Below are 20,000 nucleotides of genomic sequence, written 5' to 3' on the forward strand. Positions count from 1 at the left end.
GGGGGCACAGGTCCGGTGGCCATGGATGAAGTGCTGGCTGTCCAGAGTCGGGACCCGGGGTGGACCGCTCGCCTGTGCATCGGCTGGGAACATCTCTGCGCTGCTGACCCGTCTCCGCTCGGGATGGTGTCCTGCTGGCCCCACTATGGACTGGACTCTTACTACTATTATGTTGGATCCACTATGGACTGGACTCTCACAATATTATGTCAGACCCACTCGACATCCATTGCTTTCGGTCTCCCCTAGAGGGGGGGGGTTACCCACATATGCGGTCCTCTCCAAGGTTTCTCATAGTCATTCACATCGACGTCCCACTGGGGTGAGTTTTTCCTTGCCCGTATGTGGGCTTTGTACCGAGGATGTCGTTGTGGCTTGTGCAGCCCTTTGAGACACTTGTGATTTAGGGCTATATAAATAAAGATTGATTGATTGATTGAAACATTTGTGAACTGTTGAAAGCAAGCTATAATGCTAACGTTTGTTAGTAAATGCTACCTCATTGGTAGGTGTATATTGCAAATGTGTTCTTAAGTTCCTTATCCTGGATAAATAAAGGTTAAAGAAATACATGTAAGACCTGACTGATATAATACAAAAAAGTTAGTTGAGTTAAAAAATAATTGAACACCCTTTAATTTAAATTTTGGTGATATTTAAACTACACATAACCTCGATTTTAGGGTTATGTATTTTTAGTTGCAGTTGGACCAAGGCGCTGTCAAAGCCAGCGAGTCAAGGCAGCAGCTGTACAGATTCTCGAGTTCAAACGCACTGTAATTCAATGAAATGTATTTATGTGGAAACTTCATTTGTTATTCAACTTACTCAAGTGTGACCGGCTCTAATTTGGTAAAGGCTTCCAACAAGCGCACATGATTCATTTTCTGATGCGTTAAAAACTAGCGAGGCAGAATAACACATTGGCCACCCACTGTAACTGTTCGCCTGTATTTGTTTTTCATCACAGTGAACCCACATCCTGTCCTCAAGTAGTGTTTTTTTTGGGGGTTAATAATAGAATCCCTCTTAAAAAAAAACTTCAACAAAGTTAAAGTTTACTACATTCACGTTTACATTCATACTTACATGCTGTAAGTATGAATGTAATTTAGTAAAAAGCATGTTTATGATCAGTCCAGGTTTTGGTCATTGCTTTTTCTTTTCATGAATGGAATTGATGAACAAAAAAATATTGATTTATTAAAATTTATTTTAAAATACAAAAAAATAAAACCGAAAAATAAAGCAGGTTTTTTTTGTGTCAAACAGCAATAACTACATCTTTGTAATAGTAGTTGGATTTGCGTTTACTCGATAAATCATTGCAGCCCTAACTAGGACCGAGCTATGGTAAAGATTGATTGGCTCGGCAGTTACTCTGGCAATCACCAATCAGTTAAAAGAAAAAAAGAAAATATCAGCCCCAATCCGATCCACTGATCAATTATTAATCATGCGCAGTGGACTCAAGCTGTCTTTAAGTTGGTGTGGATAAGTAATTTTTGGCAACAGAGTTGCCACAATAATAATTTATTAAGTTACCGTGAAAACTGTGTGCCATGACACGTTGTAACATTAAACTTTGTACCATGAAAGGTCGTAACTCAAAACGTCGTCACATGACATGTCATACCATGAAATGTTGTAACATGAAACTTTGTACCATGAAACGTATCATAAAACGTGATACCATGAACTGTTGTAACATGAAACTTTGTACCATGAAAGCTTGTTACATAAAACATCAAACCATGAAACGCTGTACCAAAAAATGTTGTAACATGAAACTTCGTACCATGAAACCTTTTAACATGAACATTCGTACCATGAATGGTTGTTACATGAAATATCATTCCATAAAATGTCGTACCATAAAATGTCGTAACATGAAAAGTCGTACCATGAAACATTTTACCATGAAACGTTGCAACTTGAAATTTTGCACCATGAAAGGTCGTTACATAAAAGTCATACCATGAAACATCGTACCATAAAATGTCGTTACATGAAACTTTGTACCATGGAAAGTCGTAACTTAAAACTTCATAACATGAAACGTCATACCATGAAATGTTGTCACATGAAACGTTTTTACTTGAATATTCATACCATGAAAGGTTGTTACATGAAACAAACATGATACCATAAAATGTCGTACCATAAAATGTCGTACCATAAAATGTCGTACCATAAAATGGCGCAACATGAAAAGTCGTACCATAAAACGTTTTACCATGAAACGTTGTAGCTTGAAACTTTGCACCATGAAAGGTTGTTACATAAATAGTCATACCCTGAAACGTCGTACCATGAAACGTCATACCATAAAATGTCGTAACATGAAACTTTGTACCATGAAAGGTTGTTTCATGAAACGTCATATCATGAAACGTCTTACCACGAAATGTAACATGAAACTTCGTACCATGAAAGATTGTTACATGAAAGGTCAAACCATGAAACGTCAAACCATGAAATGCCGTACCATAAAATGCTGTAACATAAAACGCCGTACCATGAAATGTCTTACCATGAAACATCTAACCATGAAACGTAACATTAAACTTTGTGCCTTGAAAGGTTGTTACAAGAAACGTCACACCATAAAATGTCGTAACATGAACATTCGTACCGTGAAAGGTTGTTAGATGAAACGTCATACCATAAAATGTCGCAACATGAAAGGTCGTACCATGAAAGGTTGTTACATAAAAAGTCATACCATGAAATGTCGTACCATGAAATGTCGTACCATGAAACAAAACATTCAACTGTATAAAACGAGGACCAATAGTGCTTTAAAGGGGAACATTATCACCAGACCTATGTAAGCGTTAATATATACCTTGATGTTGCAGAAAAAAGACCATATATTTTTTTAACCGATTTCCGAACTCTAAATGGGTGAATTTTGGCGAATTAAACGCCTTTTCTATTATTCGCTCTCGGAGCGATGACGTCACGTTGTGACGTCACATCGGGAAGCAATCCGCCATTTTCTCAAACACCGAGTCAAATCAGCTCTGTTATTTTCCGTTTTTCCGACTGTTTTCCGTACCTTGGAGACATCATGCCTCGTCGGTGTGTTGTCGGAGGGCGTAACAACACGAACAGGGACGGATTCAAGTTGCACCAGTGGCCCAAAGATGCGAAAGTGGCAAGAAATTGGACGTTTGTTTCGCACACTTTACCGACGAAAGCTATGCTACGACAGAGATGGCAAGAATGTTTGGATATCCTGCGACACTCAAAGCAGATGCATTTCCAACGATAAAGTCAAAGAAATCTGCCGCCAGACCCCCATTGAATCTGCCGGAGTGTGTGAGCAATTCAGGGACAAAGGACCTCGGTAGCACGGCAAGCAATGGCGGCAGTTTGTTCCCGCAGACGAGCGAGCTAAACCCCCTGGATGTCTTGGCTCACACCGTCCCTTATGCCACCGAAGGTGATCAAGAGAAGAATATCGACCCTAGCTTCCCTGGCCTGCTGACATGAGGGTATGTCTACAGAATATATTAATTGATGAAAATTGGGCTGTCTGCACTCTCAAAGTGCATGTTGTTGCCATATGTATTTCATATGCTGTAAACCTAGTTCATAGTTGTTAGTTTCCTTTAATGCCAAACAAACACATACCAATCGTTGGTTAGAAGGCGATCGCCGAATTCGTCCTCGCTTTCTCCCGTGTCGCTGACTGTCGTGTCGTTTTCGTCGGTTTTGCTTGCATATGGTTCAAACCAATATGGCTCAATAGCTTCAGTTTCTTCTTCAATTTCGTTTTCACTACCTGCCTCCACACTACAACCATCCGTTTCAATACATTCGTAATCTGTTGAATCGCTTAAGCCACTGAAATCCGAGTCTGAATCCGAGCTAATGTCGCTATAGCTTGCTGTTCTTTCCGCCATGTTTGTTTGTGTTGGCTTCACTATGTGACGTCACAGGAAAATGGACGGGTGTATATAATGATGGTTAAAATCAGGCACTTTGAAGGTTTTTTTAGGGATATTGCGTGATGGGTAAAATTTTTAAAAAAACTTTGAAAAATATAATAAGCCACTGGGAACTGATTTTTAATAGTTTTAACCATTCTGAAATTGTGATAATGTTCCCCTTTAAGCAGGACATCCAAATGTGCTAAACTAGGTTAGCCGATATAAGAAATCGTTATTGATGAAAAAAATCCTGCATGATACAGGAGTATTGAAACCGGACTACTACATTGGAACCCAGACTACTATCTAGTCAAGTATTATTATTGGATGATTTACTGTGTTGATTATATTTGATCTATTATAGCACAATAACACATGAAGTGAAGTACACCAAAGATTACTGGAAAATGTGACATTAAGGGATATTGGTGAGATCCGCTGAGACCTGAAATGATAGATGGTTTGTACTTTCCTACGGCTTGGGGAAATCATCGAGAATATGTCTACTGTAGTCATTGAAGCATGAATGTGTTTGTTCACTGAAAGAACACAATCAAACCACAATAAACATGCCATTTGCAATGATTTTCATCAACTGTGTTGTTCTTCAGCTAAAATATACTCTGGAAAGTGACTGAAATGTCGACAAAACGGTAAATGAAATGTTCAGTTGTTGCCCTTCAAAAACATCTTCCCCCTTCCAGCTGGAGTATGCAAGAGTTGCCAGTGAGAACTTCCCCAGAGGCCATCTTATGCCATGCTGGATTGTACCCCAATCCTGCTGTTCGCTGAGCAAACAGTTGGAACACCAAGCCGGTGACCCAGTATTGTAACTAAGGATGTTCCGATCAGGGTTTTATAGCACAGATCCCGATAATCCATGGTTGAAATTGCCCTATACCGATCACATTCAGGGTTTCCCCTTAACGTATTTGCTTGTGGCAGTGCACCACGACAAAATATTAGCCGCCACACCTTAAAAATGAGGGTTTTTTTTACATGAAAACAAAATAAAGTATTTCCTCCGTGCACACGTTAGCCTCCGTGTTTCACTCCTAGACACACGACAATTCCTAATTCACGGTGTGTTCACAGACCATGGGAAAAAAGACCATCATAACACACTAACATACACATTAAAGGCCTACTGAAATGCGATTCTTATTTAAACGGGGATAGCAGGTCCATTCTATGTGTCATACTTGATCATTTCGCGATATTGCCATATTTTTGCTGAAAGGATTTAGTAGAGAACATCGACGATAAAGTTCGCAACTTTTGGTCGCTGATAAAAAAAGCCTTGCCTGTACCGGAAATAGCAGACGATATGCGCGTGACGTCACAGGTTGTGGAGTTCCTCACATCTGCACATTGTTTACAATCATGGCCACCAGCAGCGGGAGCGGTTCGGACCGAGAAAGCGACAATTTCCCCATTAATTTGAGCGAGGATGAAAGATTCGTGGATGAGGAAAGTGAGAGTGAAGGACTAGAGGGCAGTGGGAGCGATTCAGATAGGGAAGATGCTGTGAGAGGCGGGTGGGACCTGATATTCAGCTGGGAATGACTAAAACAGTAAATAAACACAAGACATTAGCCACAACACAACCAGGCTTATATTTAATATGCCACAAATTAATCCCGCATAACAAACACCTCCCCCCTCCCGTCCATATAACCCGCCAATACAACTCAAACACCTGCACAACACACTCAATCCCACAGCCCAGAATTGGAGAAATCTCTAGAAAAAAATAAAAAAAATAAAAGTAAATTGCACAATGAGCAGCAACAATTACAAAAAAAAAAGAGAGCAATGGGATATTGTGTAAGAAAAAATATATGTTAATACTTTAAATAAATATAACATATTCATATATTGAGGAAGGCAACAGTTGTAGCCGAAACCGTCAGGTACGGAAATAAACACACAGGTCTGGCTATAAGAATAACAACTTTTTTCGCCATTTCCGGGTCTGAGTCGGCCGTTGAATTGTACCAACTTCTCGGTTTATGTCCACATCCTTGTACTATCCAGGTGAGAAGCATGATTTATAATCTAGAATGAACTTTCACAAGCTCACAGGCGAGAAAGCAGCTCACCAGCTCAGTATGTCAATACAGCAGCATAAGGAAGCCGCTAAATGTATGACCTTAACGTTAGCCCTTATAAGAACAATATCTCTAATACTTAGGTCGCAACATGTAAATAGAGTTATGTTGGCGCTTTTTGGATGGTTATTTAATGGGTTTTAGCGTCTAGCTTAGTGGCTAGTTTAGCGATTAGCATGCCTTCTTGTCTGCTCGTGCTTGGTCTTACTCTGTATTAAACATCTTAATCCTCATCCTCCAGTAATAAAGCTACGTCGAAAAAAATGTACAAACCCCGTTTCCATATGAGTTGGGAAATTGTGTTAGATGTAAATATAAACGAAATACAATTATTTGCAAATAATTTTCAACCCATATTCAGTTGAATATGCTACAAAGACAACATATTTGACGTTCAAACTGATAAACATTTATTTTTTGCAAATAATCATTAACTTTAGAATTTGATGCCAGCAACACGTGACAAAGAAGTTGGGAAAGGCGGCAATAAATACTGATAAAGTTGAGGAATGCTCATCAAACACTTATTTGGAACATCCCACAGGTGAACAGGCAAATTGGGAACAGGTGGGTGCCATGATTGGGTATAAAAGTAGATTCCATGAAATGCTCAGTCATTCACAAACAAGGATGGGGCGAGGGTCACCACTTTGTCAACAAATGCGTGAGCAAATTGTTGAACAGTTTAAGAAAAACATTTCTCAACCAGCTATTGCAATGAATTTAGGGATTTCACCATCTACGGTCCGTAATATCATCAAAGGGTTCAGAGAATCTGGAGAAATCACTGCACGTAAGCAGCTAAGCCCGTGACCTTCGATCCCTCAGGCTGTACTGCATCAACAAGCGACATCAGTGTGTAAAGGATATCACCACATGAGCTCAGGAACACTTCAGAAACCCACTGTCAGTAACTACAGTTGATTGCTATATCTGTAAGTGCAAGTTAAAACTCTCCTATGCAAGGCGAAAACCGTTTATCAACAACAACCCGAAACGCCGTCCGCTTTGCTGGGCCTGAGCTCATCTAAGATGGACTGATACAAAGTGGAAAAGTGTTCCGTGGTCTGACGAGTCCACATTTCAAATTGTTTTTGGAAACTGTGGACGTCGTGGCCTCCGGACCAAAGAGGAAAAGAACCATCCGGATTGTTATAGGCGCAAAGTTGAAAAGCCAGCATCTGTGATGGTATGGGGGTGTATTAGTGCCCAAGACATGGGTAACTTACACATCTGTGAAGGCGCCATTAATGCTGAAAGGTACATACAGGTTTTGGAGCAATATATGTTGCCATCCAAGCAACGTTACCATGGACGCCCCTGCTTATTTCAGCAAGACAATGCCAAGCCGCGTGTTACATCAATGTGGCTTCATTGTAAAAGAGTGCGGGTACTAGACTGGCCTGTCTGTAGTCCAGACCTGTCTCCCATTGAAAATGTGTGGCACATTATGAAGCCTAAAATACCACAACGGAGACCCCCGGACTGTTGAACAACTTAAGCTGTACATCAAGCAAGAATGGGAAAGAATTCCACCTGAGAAGCTTAAAAAATGTGTCTCCTCAGTTCCCAAATGTTTACTGAGTGTTGTTAAAAGGAAAGGCCATGTAACACAGTGGTCAACATGCCCTTTCCCAACTACTGTGGCACGTGTTGCAGCCATGAAATTCTAAGTTAATTATTATTTGCAAAAAAAAAATAAAGATTATGAGTTTGAACATCAAATATCTTGTCTTTGTAGTGCATTCAATTGAATATGGGTTGAAAAGGATTTGCAAATCATTGTATTCCGTTTATATTTACATCTAACACAATTTCCCAACTCATATGGAAACAGGGTTTGTAGTTTATTTCCCGCAATGGATGGCTCTACTGGAGCAGCTCCAACACTGTGTATGCTGCTAACCGCCTCTTTGGCAGCTATTTTCTTTTTCTTTTTTTCAAGCATAATCTATGTATTTTTGGCCTAAATCTAGCAACAACAAAAAGGCTAAATAAGCGCACTGTTCAGAATTCAGTGTTCTGAGTTTCAGGCAGCATTTCTATATTGGATTAAATGAGTCAAGAGTCATACCAAAGACTATAAAAATAGGACCCATTACCTCCCTGTTTGACACTCAGCATCAAGGGTTGGAATTGGGGGTTAAATCAACAAAAATTATTCCCGGGCGCGGCCACCGCTGCTGCTCACTGCTCCCATCACCTCCCAGGGGGTGATCAAGGGTGATGGGTCAAATGCAGAGAATAATTTCGCCACACCTAGTGTGTGTGTGACAATTATGGGTACTTTAACTTTGACTTAACATGTTGGTGTTATTTAATTTCTAGAGGGCTCTTATAATGTTAAAAGCCATAATTAGAAGGTTGTAAACAGGTTTGCTATTAAAATAATTGATTCATAATTAACATTTCCTACTTCACAGAAATTAATTAAGTAACAATGTTCTGTTTGTTACTGTTTGAATAAATGACCCACTGTTAATAGTAAGGCGTCAAAATTATAAAACCCTGTTTTAGAATTTTAGAATAAATTAATTTATACTTTTTATGTCTTCATATCTTTCTCCTCCTAACACCTTGTGAGTATTGAGATTCTAAATGGAAAAACCCATCTTTCGAGGTTCCATTGTGTGTTTTCTGCACCGGTCAGCACTATGGGAGAAAAAAAAAAAATCAATTGGCCAAACAGGCTTAAAAAAACTTTACCCTCGAAGTGCAATTGTTGCAAATGTAAACAGACAAGTGCACTCAAGCGAAGGTAATACAAGTACAGTGCACGTCCCACAAGAGAGCACTTTTGGGCCGTTTTATTCGTCGGCCACACAGTGTGAGCGTGTTAAGCATGAAGGGAGTGCGGCGCCGACATCAGCGCCCGTGGCTCCTCAAGAAGCTGCTTCTGCTCATGAGTAACGCCTTCTAATAATGCTGTCAACAAATTAATGCATAAATAAATAAAAACAGGCCCAGGATAGAGTTTGGGTAGTTAATTGACCGGAAGAAATAGCTCCAACAAATTGAGTCAATAATCGCGGCAAATTAACGCTAAACATGTTACACACGGAAGAGCAAGCAGGAGCAGGCAAGCCCTTAGCTAAGTTAGCTGCTAAATTAGCATGAAACACTACAGGAAATAAGTGCTTAGCAAAGTTAAATAAATTGTAAAATTTGTTATTTAGTAAAGTTGAATAAGATCGTAAGTAAGCAGCTTTTAACAGGAAATTAAGTTTAGCAACCGCTGCCAGACCCACACGTAAGCGGGAGACGGATTGATGCGTCAATCGGTAGTTGATGCCAATGGTACATAATCGATACAAGAGGGATTAGATTGATACTTTTGATAATTTTCTCGAAATCTTTTTTTTTTTTTTGTCGTTTGTTAAACTCCACAAGTATGACCCCGAGATTACTCAAGCAATATCACTCTATATACAAACCCCGTTTCCATATGAGTTGGGAAATTGTGTAAGATGTAAATATAAACGGAATACAATGATTTGCAAATCCTTTTCAACCCATATTCAATTGAATGCACTACAAAGACAATATATTTGATGTTCAAACTCATAAACTTTATTTATTTTTTGCAAATTATAATTAACTTAGAATTTCATGGCTGCAACACGTGCCATAGTTGGGAAAGGGCATGTTCACCACTGTGTTACATCACCTTTTCTTTTAACAACACTCAATAAACGATTGGGAACTGAGGAAACTAATTGTTGAAGCTTTGAAAGTGGAATTCTTTCCCATTCTTGTTTTATGTAGAGCTTCAGTCGTTCAACAGTCCGGGGTCTCCGCTGTCGTATTTTACGCTTCATAATGCGCCACACATTTTCGATGGGAGACAGGTCTGGACTACAGGCAGGCCAGGAAAGTACCCGCACTCTTCTTTTACGAAGCCACGCTGTTGTAACACGTGCTGAATGTGGCTTGGCATTATCTTGCTGAAATAAGCAGGGGCGTCCATGAAAAAGACAGCGCTTAGATGGCAGCATATGTTGTTCCAAAACCTGTATGTACCTTTCAGCATTAATGGTGCCTTCACAGATGTGTAAGTTACCCATGCTTTGGGCACTAATGCACCCCCATACCATCGCAGATGCTGGCTTTTGAACTTTGCATCGATAACAGTCTGGATGGTTCGCTTCCCCTTTGGTCCGGATGACACGATGTCGAATATTTCCAAAAACAATTTGAAATGTGGACTCATCAGACCACAGAATACTTTTTCCACTTTGCATCAGTCCATCTTAGATGATCTCGGCCCAGAGAAGCCGGCGGCGTTTCTGGATGTTGTTGATAAATGGCTTTCGCTTTGCATAGTAGAGCTTTAACTTGCACTTACAGATGTAGCGACAAACTGTATTTAGTGACAGTGGTTTTCTGAAGTGTTCCTGAACCCATGTGGTGATATCCTTTAGAGATTGATGTCGGTTTTTGATACAGTGCCGTCTGAGGGATCGAAGGTCACCGTCATTTAATGTTGTTTTCCGGCCATGCCGCTTACGTGGAGTGATTTCTCCAGATTCTCTGAACCTTTTGATGATATTATGGACCGTAGATGTTGAAATCCCTAAATTTCTTGCATTTGCACTTTGAGAAACATTGTTCTTAAACTGTTTGACTATTTGCTCATGCAGTTGTGGACAAAGGGGTGTACCTCGCGCATCCTTTCTTGTGAAAGACTGAGCATTTTTTGGGAAGCTGTTTTTATACCCAATCATGGCACCCACCTGTTCCCAATTAGCTTGTACACCTGTGGGATGTTCCAAATAAGTGCTTGATGAGCATTCCTCAACTTTATCAGTATTTATTGTCACCTTTCCCAACTTTTTTGTCACGTGTTGCTGGCATCAAATTCTAAAGTTAATGGTTATTTGCAAAAAAAAAATGTTTATCAGTTTGAACATCAAATATGTTGTCTTTGTGGCATATTCAACTGAATATGGGTTGAAAATGATTTGCAAATCATTGTATTCCGTTTATATTTACATCTAACACAATTTCCCAATTCATATGGAAACGGGGTTTGTACATGTTGCGTGTAATATATTAGCGATATTAGTACATGCATTGTGTTAACCAATCTTTTTAAGGGCGTCACATCGGGCGAGGCGAGTTTATTTGTAGAGCACAATTCGTATACAAGACCATTAAAAGTGCCTTACGGAAAATTCAGAGGAATTTAAAATAATCCTAATTCAAATTTAAATCATAAAATAAAATCAATCAAAGTCAGATTTAAAATCAAACAGTGTGGATTGCACACCCTCAGTTGTCTTATGCGCAATTAAATAAAAGTGTTTTCAGCCTGGATTTTAACATTGCCAACGTTGAGGCCTGTCTCACATCTTCTGGAAGACTATTGCAGAAGTTTGGAGCATAAAACTGAAACACAGCCTCACCATGTTTCGTCCTGACTCTGCGAAGGAGACCACTCCCTGAGGTTCTCAGAGCTCGAGATGGTTCTAACACGTCAGAGATGTGCTTTGGCACAAGACCATGAAAAAGACTTGTACACGAGCAGAGCTGTTTTAAAGTATATTCTCTGAGCAACAGGACGCTACTGCAATGACCCAAGCACTTGACTAATATGGTCATATTTCCTGTTTTCTAATCAGTAGTCGAGCAGCAGAATTCTGAATGAGATCCCAGTGAGAAGGCCATTACAGTAGACTAACTGGATTAGTCTTTCTTAGACATCATGTCTCTGATTTTGACAATGTTTTTATGTGGTAAAAAGCTGTTGATGTTATTGACTTAATGTGGCTGTTGAAGTTCAAGTCTGAGTCCATTATTACCCCTAGATTTCTAACCTGATTACTCCGGTTCAGTTAGAGGGTTTCAAGGTGACTAATACGTTTCTTTTTGCTTCTGTGGACCAAAGACAACGATTGCAGTTTTGTCTGAGTTTAGCTGAAGAAAATGATTTCGCATCCACACACTGATCTGTTCCATGCAGCGACAAAATGAATCAACAGACCGACAGTCACCTGCCATCAGTGACATGTAGATCTGCGTGTCATCTGGATAGTTGTGGTAGGACACATTGAAACTTCGTATTAGCTGGCCTAGTGGCAGAATGTACAAGTATCGGTCGCAAAATCGAGCCCTGAGGAACCCCACAGGTGCTCAGAGACACAGTTACCAATTTCAACAAAGTATGTCCTGTGATTGAGCTAGGACTTGAACCAGTTAAGAGCAGAACCGGATATTCCCACCCAGTTTTCTAACCTCTGTATTAAGATAGTATGGTCACACATCTCAAAGGCAGCGCTCAGGTCCAGCAGAACCAAAACTGGGACTGTTCCTGTGTCTGATATCGTTTGTGACCTTGACCAGAGCTGTTCCAGTGCTGTGGTGGGGCCTAAAGCCTGAGTGGAAAGTGTCGAACACATTGTTATACAGAGCAAATGTGGCAATAATTTAATTGTACACAACTAAAAATTGCACTACTTTAACTATTAAACTCTGTCTGGAAATAACACAACAAAGACATGTTCCAATCAAGGTTTTATGCTACTGATTTTGATACCGATCATCCGTGGGTGAGATCGACCGATGCATATACGATATCGATCTGGGGGCTGTTGACAGTTAAACAAAATCAACACAATATTTTAAACTAGTTCTTTATTCTCTTGTATTGCATGCAATTGTTTGAGTGAAATAAAGTCAATAGTACACAATACCTACACACAAGTAAAAACGACTACTAGTTATTTTTGTCCTCAAAGACCTCCTGTGTCCAGGGAATTATTCCTTGAATTGGTCAACATTAACAAAAACATTATTTTGAAAAAAGAAAATATTGACCTAATCACTCCTGTATCGACCATGTCCTGATACTACCCTTGGTATTGACATCACCTATTTATGGATGGATCCTCCCTACTCTTCCAACAGTTACAGCATCCTCTCTCTAACTCTTAATAATCTACTTGTTTATTTCCCTTCTAATTTCTGCTTACTTTCTGCTGTAACGTGCTTTTATCTACTTTATTAAGCGCCTTTTTTTTTTTTTTTTACGATGATTGGAGCAAGGAACTGGCATCGTCAAATTTTAGCGATGCCCAGGATGGCGGTATGCGGGCTCCATCTAGTGTGAGGGTCAGCAGCAACCCGCAGCTCTTTACCACCGCCCTAGTGGCTCCCTGGAGCTTTTTCAAAGATGTGTGAAAATGGAAAAAGATTAATAAAATATGTTTTTTTTGTTTTAATATGGTTTCTGTAGCAAGACAAACATGACACAAACCTGCCTAATTGTTAGAAATCCCACTGTTTATATTAAACATACTGTACTTCACTGATGAGTGTTTAGCAAGCCCCGTTTTGTCCTACCAGTTTCAGCAATCCTTGAACTCACCATAGTTTGTTTACATGTATAACTTTCTCCGATGCTGCCACAGAAAGACGTGTTTTATTCCACTCTGTCTTTGTCTCATTTTGTCCACCAAACATTTTATGCTGTGTGTGAATGCACAAAGGTGAGCTTTGTTGATGTTATTCAATTGCTGGAGTGCTTATCAGGCGTATTTGGTCAATGCATGACTGCAAGCTAATCGATGCTCACATGCTATTTAAGCTAGCTGTATGGACATATTGCATCATTATGCCTCGTTTGTAGGTATATTTGAGCTCATTTAATTTTCTTTACTTATGTCCTCTGTGTATTTAATTTATATTTGCATGTCTCATGACACATTATCTGTATGTAATATTGTCTGCATTTCAGATAGTTGTTTGTGTGCCATGTTGTTCCAGACCACAGCAAACGTTACCCAGCTCGCAAATATTGTAATAAATCCATTAGAAGAAGACAGCCTGCTTTTTCCTTTAAATTGGACACACACATCTATACCTTTGGCCATTCTGAGCCAATACTTTCCAGAAGTTATTTCATACCTTCGTTTTACTAATGTTTTCCAATGTTGCAAAAATGTGTAGAATAAAAATAAAAATGCAGCATTTCTGTCAACGAAGATTTGCGTTAGCCTGCGACACATAGTCATTTTGATAGTAGGCTAATATAACTGATATAGGCACTTACATCATGTGTTGCCTTCATTATAACACTTATATAGGGCTTTTAATGTTTTGAGGCTCCAGACTGATTGAATTTTTTGTATTTTTGGTCCAATATGGCTCTTTCAACATTTTGGGTTGCCCACCCCTGATCTAGTGGTACGCCCCCCCCAAAAAAATCACTTGATTAAAGTACAGTGTTTATTTTCCTATATTATAGACAGTGTTACTGTTCAAACTGTATGTAATGTTACAGTGGCCAAAAATATACTTGTTAAATAAAGCCTTTCTTGTTTATGACGAATACTTAGGCCTACTACACTGCTGTATTTCAATGCCGGTCATTATGGCGGTACTTGGAGAGGCAAGTGCTTTCTGAAATGGTACCCGCTGACAGAAGTTTGAGAACCACTGAATTAGAGAACTGATCCTAAAGGATGCCTTACCTCTTTGCCGCAGATTCTCCCTTTTTTCTGAAGCTCCCTGCAGACGGCGACTTCAGCGAACTCAAACAGACTTTGTTCTTCTTGCAAAACTTTTCAAGCGCAGTCGTCTGTCAATGACCAAAAGGAATGTTATAAATGTAGTGGCGAGACAGCGTGGTAGATTGAGATTAAAATACACACAATTGCAGTACACTTCCTGCTATATATAACCTGATGAAACAGCATTTAGATGTTTTATATTTGCATATGCATAAAGAGTCATATTGTGAAAGCCCTTTTATGCTGTATCCCCAATTTAAGTGCAGTCTTGAGTACTCGGAGCTCCAAAGGGCACAGTAAGTGTGTGTTGAAGTCATGTGTCAGATGTGACATATTCCTTATGACAATAGTTCTCAAGGGCCACGGGTGACAACGCTCTAATCTTTTTTACTCATGTCATCTCACACGCCGCACTTTTGAGCCATTTGGACGCAAGAGCGGAAGCGCGTTGTGTTATGTGCGAGGGTAGGATCTGAAATTAACAGGCAGCATTCTCCTGCGTGATTGCTAACCATTCGTTGTTCCAACAGGCTTAAAGTGCAAGATGGCTTGGAAGGCTTTCAGAGCACGAGCACAATTGGTGAGTCAGATCGCTAGGAGGCAGCGTTTTTTTCTTTCAGAAAGGTCCTTTTATTCTGGGATTGAAGGCCAAAAAAAACCCAACAACAATTATATATGCCATGGTTAAAATGTTCTTTAGCGTCCTAATGGTTACATTTTCCCCTGCAAGGATCAGCTGTGGTTACTTTGGTATGGTATTTTGTATTAAGGCTGTCAAAAATAGGAGTTAACTCATGTAATTATAATCACAAAAAAACGATTGCATTAATCATGTATAGTTGCAGATTAAGTATGCAATTTATTTAAAAATATTTTTTTACATGAAATTATTACATCTCCTTAACATTAACCTCGCCTTTGTCACGGCGCAAGGGCATGCCACTGTGCATTCCTTAATGAGCTCCGCGGAGCACGCCTCGGGACAGGCCCGCGGGCGCTCATCTCCTGCTGCAACCGGCGGCTGGAATCAATCAGCAATCTACACACCTGTCATTGATTAGCTCTCCTGCCTTCAAAAGCCTGCACAACCTGCTATCCCGCGCCAGAACGTAGCTCCCTGTCCTGTACAGTAAGCCGTATATCAAACTCTATGCATTCTTGCTCTCGCTGTGTTTTCTCCCCCGTCGTGTTTATTGTCTCGTGTCCTCCTTGTCGTTCCAAGAGCAGACCTCCGTTCCCGCGTCACGAGCTGTGTGTTTCGTCTTCCCGCGTTCCCTCTGCTTCCCTGACAGCCTCTTGGATCTCGACCTCCCGCCTGGACACGGACCTTCGACGCCTCGCTATCGCCCCCGACTACCTGCCTGTCTCACAGATCTCCGAACTTGTCTTGCCCACCCCCCCTTGGACTACTGCACGTCGCTCAACACTTCCGGGTAACACTCTTCAGGTAATCTCCACACATCGTCACACACCATACACTTTGGTATATATATATATACATATATATATATATATATATATATATATATATACATATATACACATATATATATATATATGTATACACACATACACATATATATACACACATATATATGTTTATATATATATGTATGTGTGGGAAAAAAATCACAAGACTATTTCATCTCTACAGGCCTGTTTCATGAGGGGGGGTACCCTCAATCGTCAGGAAATTTTAATGGGAGCATTCGCATACCATGGTTTATATAGGGCACAGAGTGGGTGGGTACAGGCTGGCCTAGGGGCGTGGTGATTGGCTCATGTGATACCTAGGAGGTGTTTCCGTCTATGGCGGCATGTTGTTACAATTTCGCTGCGCTTGTTGAGGGATGACAGGTCTGGACGGTAAATGATAAACAGTTTCTCTTTCAAGCATAGGTTGCATCTTTTATTACCACTATTGTAAGGTGTGCTGGATGCAAGAATTTGCCATGTTATTGAATATTCAACATTATTGTCTTTGAGGTCCCAAATGTGTTTGCTGAGTTCTGTGGTATTTTGCAGGTTTTTGTTCCTGAAAGAAGCCTTGTGATTGTTCCATCTGGTTTTGAATTCAACCTCGGTTAATCCTACATATGTGTCGGATGTGTTAATGTCCTTGCGTATTACCTTAGATTGGTAGACAACTGATGTTTGTAAGCACCCCCCGTTGAGGGGGCAATCAGGTTTCTTTCGACAGTTACATGCTAGGCCAGCCTGTACCCACCCACTCTGTGCCCTATATAAACCATGGTATGCGAATGCTCCCATTAAAATCTCCTGACGATTGAGGGTACCCCCTCTCATGAAACAGGCCTGTAGAGATGAAATAGTCTTGTGATTTTTTTCCCACACATACATATATTGCGCTCTACTACGGTATCGAGCACTATTTTTTGGATAACCTTATTAAGATATATGTTTATATATATATATATATATATATATATATATATATATATATATATATATATATATACATATATATATGTATATATATATATATATATATACACATATATATATATATGTATATATATATATATATATATATATATATATATATACACACACACACACACACACATACATATATATATATATATACACATTTATATACACACACACACATACATATATATATATATATATATATATATATATACACACACACACACACACACATACATATACATATATATACACATTTATATACACACACACACACACACATACTTATATATATATATATGATTCCACAGAGGGAGGCATATATATATATATATATATATATATATATATATATATATATACACACAAACACAAACACATATATATATATATATATATATATATATATATATATATTTCTATATATATATACACACACATATATACACAAACACACACATAAATATACACACACATATATATACATATATATATATATATATATATATATATATACATATACATATATATATATATATATATATATATACACATATATACATATATATATATATATATATATATATATATATATATATATATATATATATATCAGTGACGTGCGGTGAGGTACATGGCTGGTGAGGCTCTGACTTCATCACAGTCAGATTTACAAACATATGAACCCTAAAGAGTATTTTATTCACCATTTGATTGGCAGCAGTTAACGGGTTATGTTTAAAAGTTCATACCAGCATTCTTCCCTGCTTGGCACTCAGCATCAAGGGTTGGAATTGGGGGTTAAATCAACAAAAATGATACCCGGGCGCGGCGCCGCTGCTGCCCACTGCTCCCCTCACCTCCCTGGGGGTGAGCAAGGGGATGGGTCAAATGCAGAGGACACATTTCACCACACTTAGTGTGTGTGACAATCATTGGTAATTTAACTTTAACTTTACACATACAAACTGTAGCACACAAAAAAGCACATTTAATAAGAAAAAACGTTATTATGGTCTTACCTTTACTTATAAATTAAGTCCATGCGCAGCTCCTTTTGAACAAAAGCATCGATAACTTGTATATAGAAGTCTTCCTTATTTTTCTTCAGTTTTAAAAGTCTCTGTCTCGATGGAGATCTTCCTTTAAGTATTACCTCCTGCTTCGATTGAAAGTCCAGTTTAGAAAACTGTTTTATTTTACATATGTAATCCTCCATGTTAAAAGTCCAGGCAAGAGGAAAAAACAAACGATCGCTGCTAACTGTTGCTGCTTGTTGTCACTTCTTCTGCAGCCGAGTAGTCGCAGAAATGCTCGCTGGGATCACTAGCGCCCTCTACCACCAGGAGGCGGGATTACTGCCAGCCTCACACAGTGCGTCTTCGCAGCAGTTTTATGATTGCTCAGCACAAGAAATACGTTACACACATACAGTTGTTGACAAAATACACTGTACATTATATACCTCAGCTAACTAAACTATGGAAATGCATAATATAATTCATATAGCAATACGGTCTCACTGCACAGCAGGCCAGCAGTTAGCCGAGTCATTGCGCAATCCATGGTGAGGCTCAACTGAGTGACGTGCCTCAACTGGCTGCTGATCACCACAAGTCTCTTCTCAGTATTTGAACGGCAAATGTGAAAATTCAGCAATTTTGAATAAAAAATAATCTAAAACTGGTGAAGTTAAATGGAAAATAACTTTATAGTATAATCACTGGATACATATAACAATTACATTTTTTTTTTCTTTTTAAATTGTTTTTCTTTCCATGATGGCACGTGAGGCCCCACCTCACCTGCCTCCCCTGACTGCACGTCACTGATATATATATATATACATATATACATATATATATACACATACATATGTGTATATATATATATATATATATATATACACACACACACACATACATATATATATATACACGTATTTATATACATACATACATACATACATACATACATACATACATACATACATACATATATATATATACATACATACACATTAGGGGTGTAACGGTACGTGTAATTGTATTGAACCGTTTCGGTACGGGGGTTTCAGTTCGGTTCGGAGGTGTACTGAACGAGTTTCCACATGGACATATTAAGTAGCGTACCCCACGTTGTGTAAACAATGCACACCGAGGCACAACACAAGGCATGCTAGTGCAGCCGAGTGTCCTGGGTTCGCCTATACAGTGTACTTATCTAATAAAATAATAAACGGGAGACATTAGAGCAGATTCGGTATCCACCGCTTCTTTAATGTAAAACTTAACACACTTCCTTCCACAACCACACACATAGACCTCTTACGTCACAGTCCTACGGCAACTCTGGAGGGTCAAAACTCCTCCTCCTTACCTAACACTCTCGGTAACTTGGGACACCCTGAACTGTTTGTTACATAAGCAGCGATTGGGCTACGATAGACTAACCATACGTCCTCTTTTCACCAGACATGTCCTCTTTTGGGGGGCTGTCCGGGCGGAGTTTCTTAAATGTCTCAAATGTCCGGCATTTTGAGTTAGGGTTGCGTGTACTTTCAATGTACGTTCAGGGTTAAGAAGGGGTTAAAAACAAAACAAATTGTGCACGCAGCAGCATTCGTAAGGGAGGGGCAGGAACAGAGAGAGCGAGAGAGTTAGGATAACCGCGCATGCGTCGCCAGGCTCTGCTTTTGTCGATAGATTTATCAGATTTAATGTTTTATTATCTGGTGGCATCTGGTCAGGATGCCACCCGAACGCCTCCCTAGGGAGGTGTTTAGGGCACGTCCAACCGGTAGGAGGCCACGGGGAAGACCCAGGACACGTTGGGAAGACTATGTCTCCCGGCGGGCCTGGGAAGGCCTTGGGATCCCCCGGGAAGAGCTGGACGAAGTGGCTGGGGAGAGGAAAGTCTGGGCTTCCCTGCTTAGGCTGCTGCCCCCGCGACCCGACCTCGGATAAGCGGAAGTAGGATGGATGGATGGA

General features: G+C 39.6%; 1 long non-coding RNA gene across 1 annotated transcript in view; it reads right to left on the reverse strand.

The window, feature by feature from the left end:
* Window positions 1–20,000, reverse strand: part of LOC140679780 (uncharacterized) — a 120,256-nt gene that overhangs the window by 90,115 nt on the left and 10,141 nt on the right. The window contains exon 2 of the long non-coding RNA XR_012051127.1: window positions 14,521–14,627. This is a non-coding gene — a long non-coding RNA (uncharacterized lncRNA). The remainder of the gene's footprint in view (window positions 1–14,520; window positions 14,628–20,000) is intronic.

Source organism: Nerophis lumbriciformis, linkage group LG23 (genome assembly GCF_033978685.3).
Source record: "Nerophis lumbriciformis linkage group LG23, RoL_Nlum_v2.1, whole genome shotgun sequence".
Taxonomy (NCBI): Eukaryota; Metazoa; Chordata; class Actinopteri; order Syngnathiformes; family Syngnathidae; genus Nerophis; species Nerophis lumbriciformis.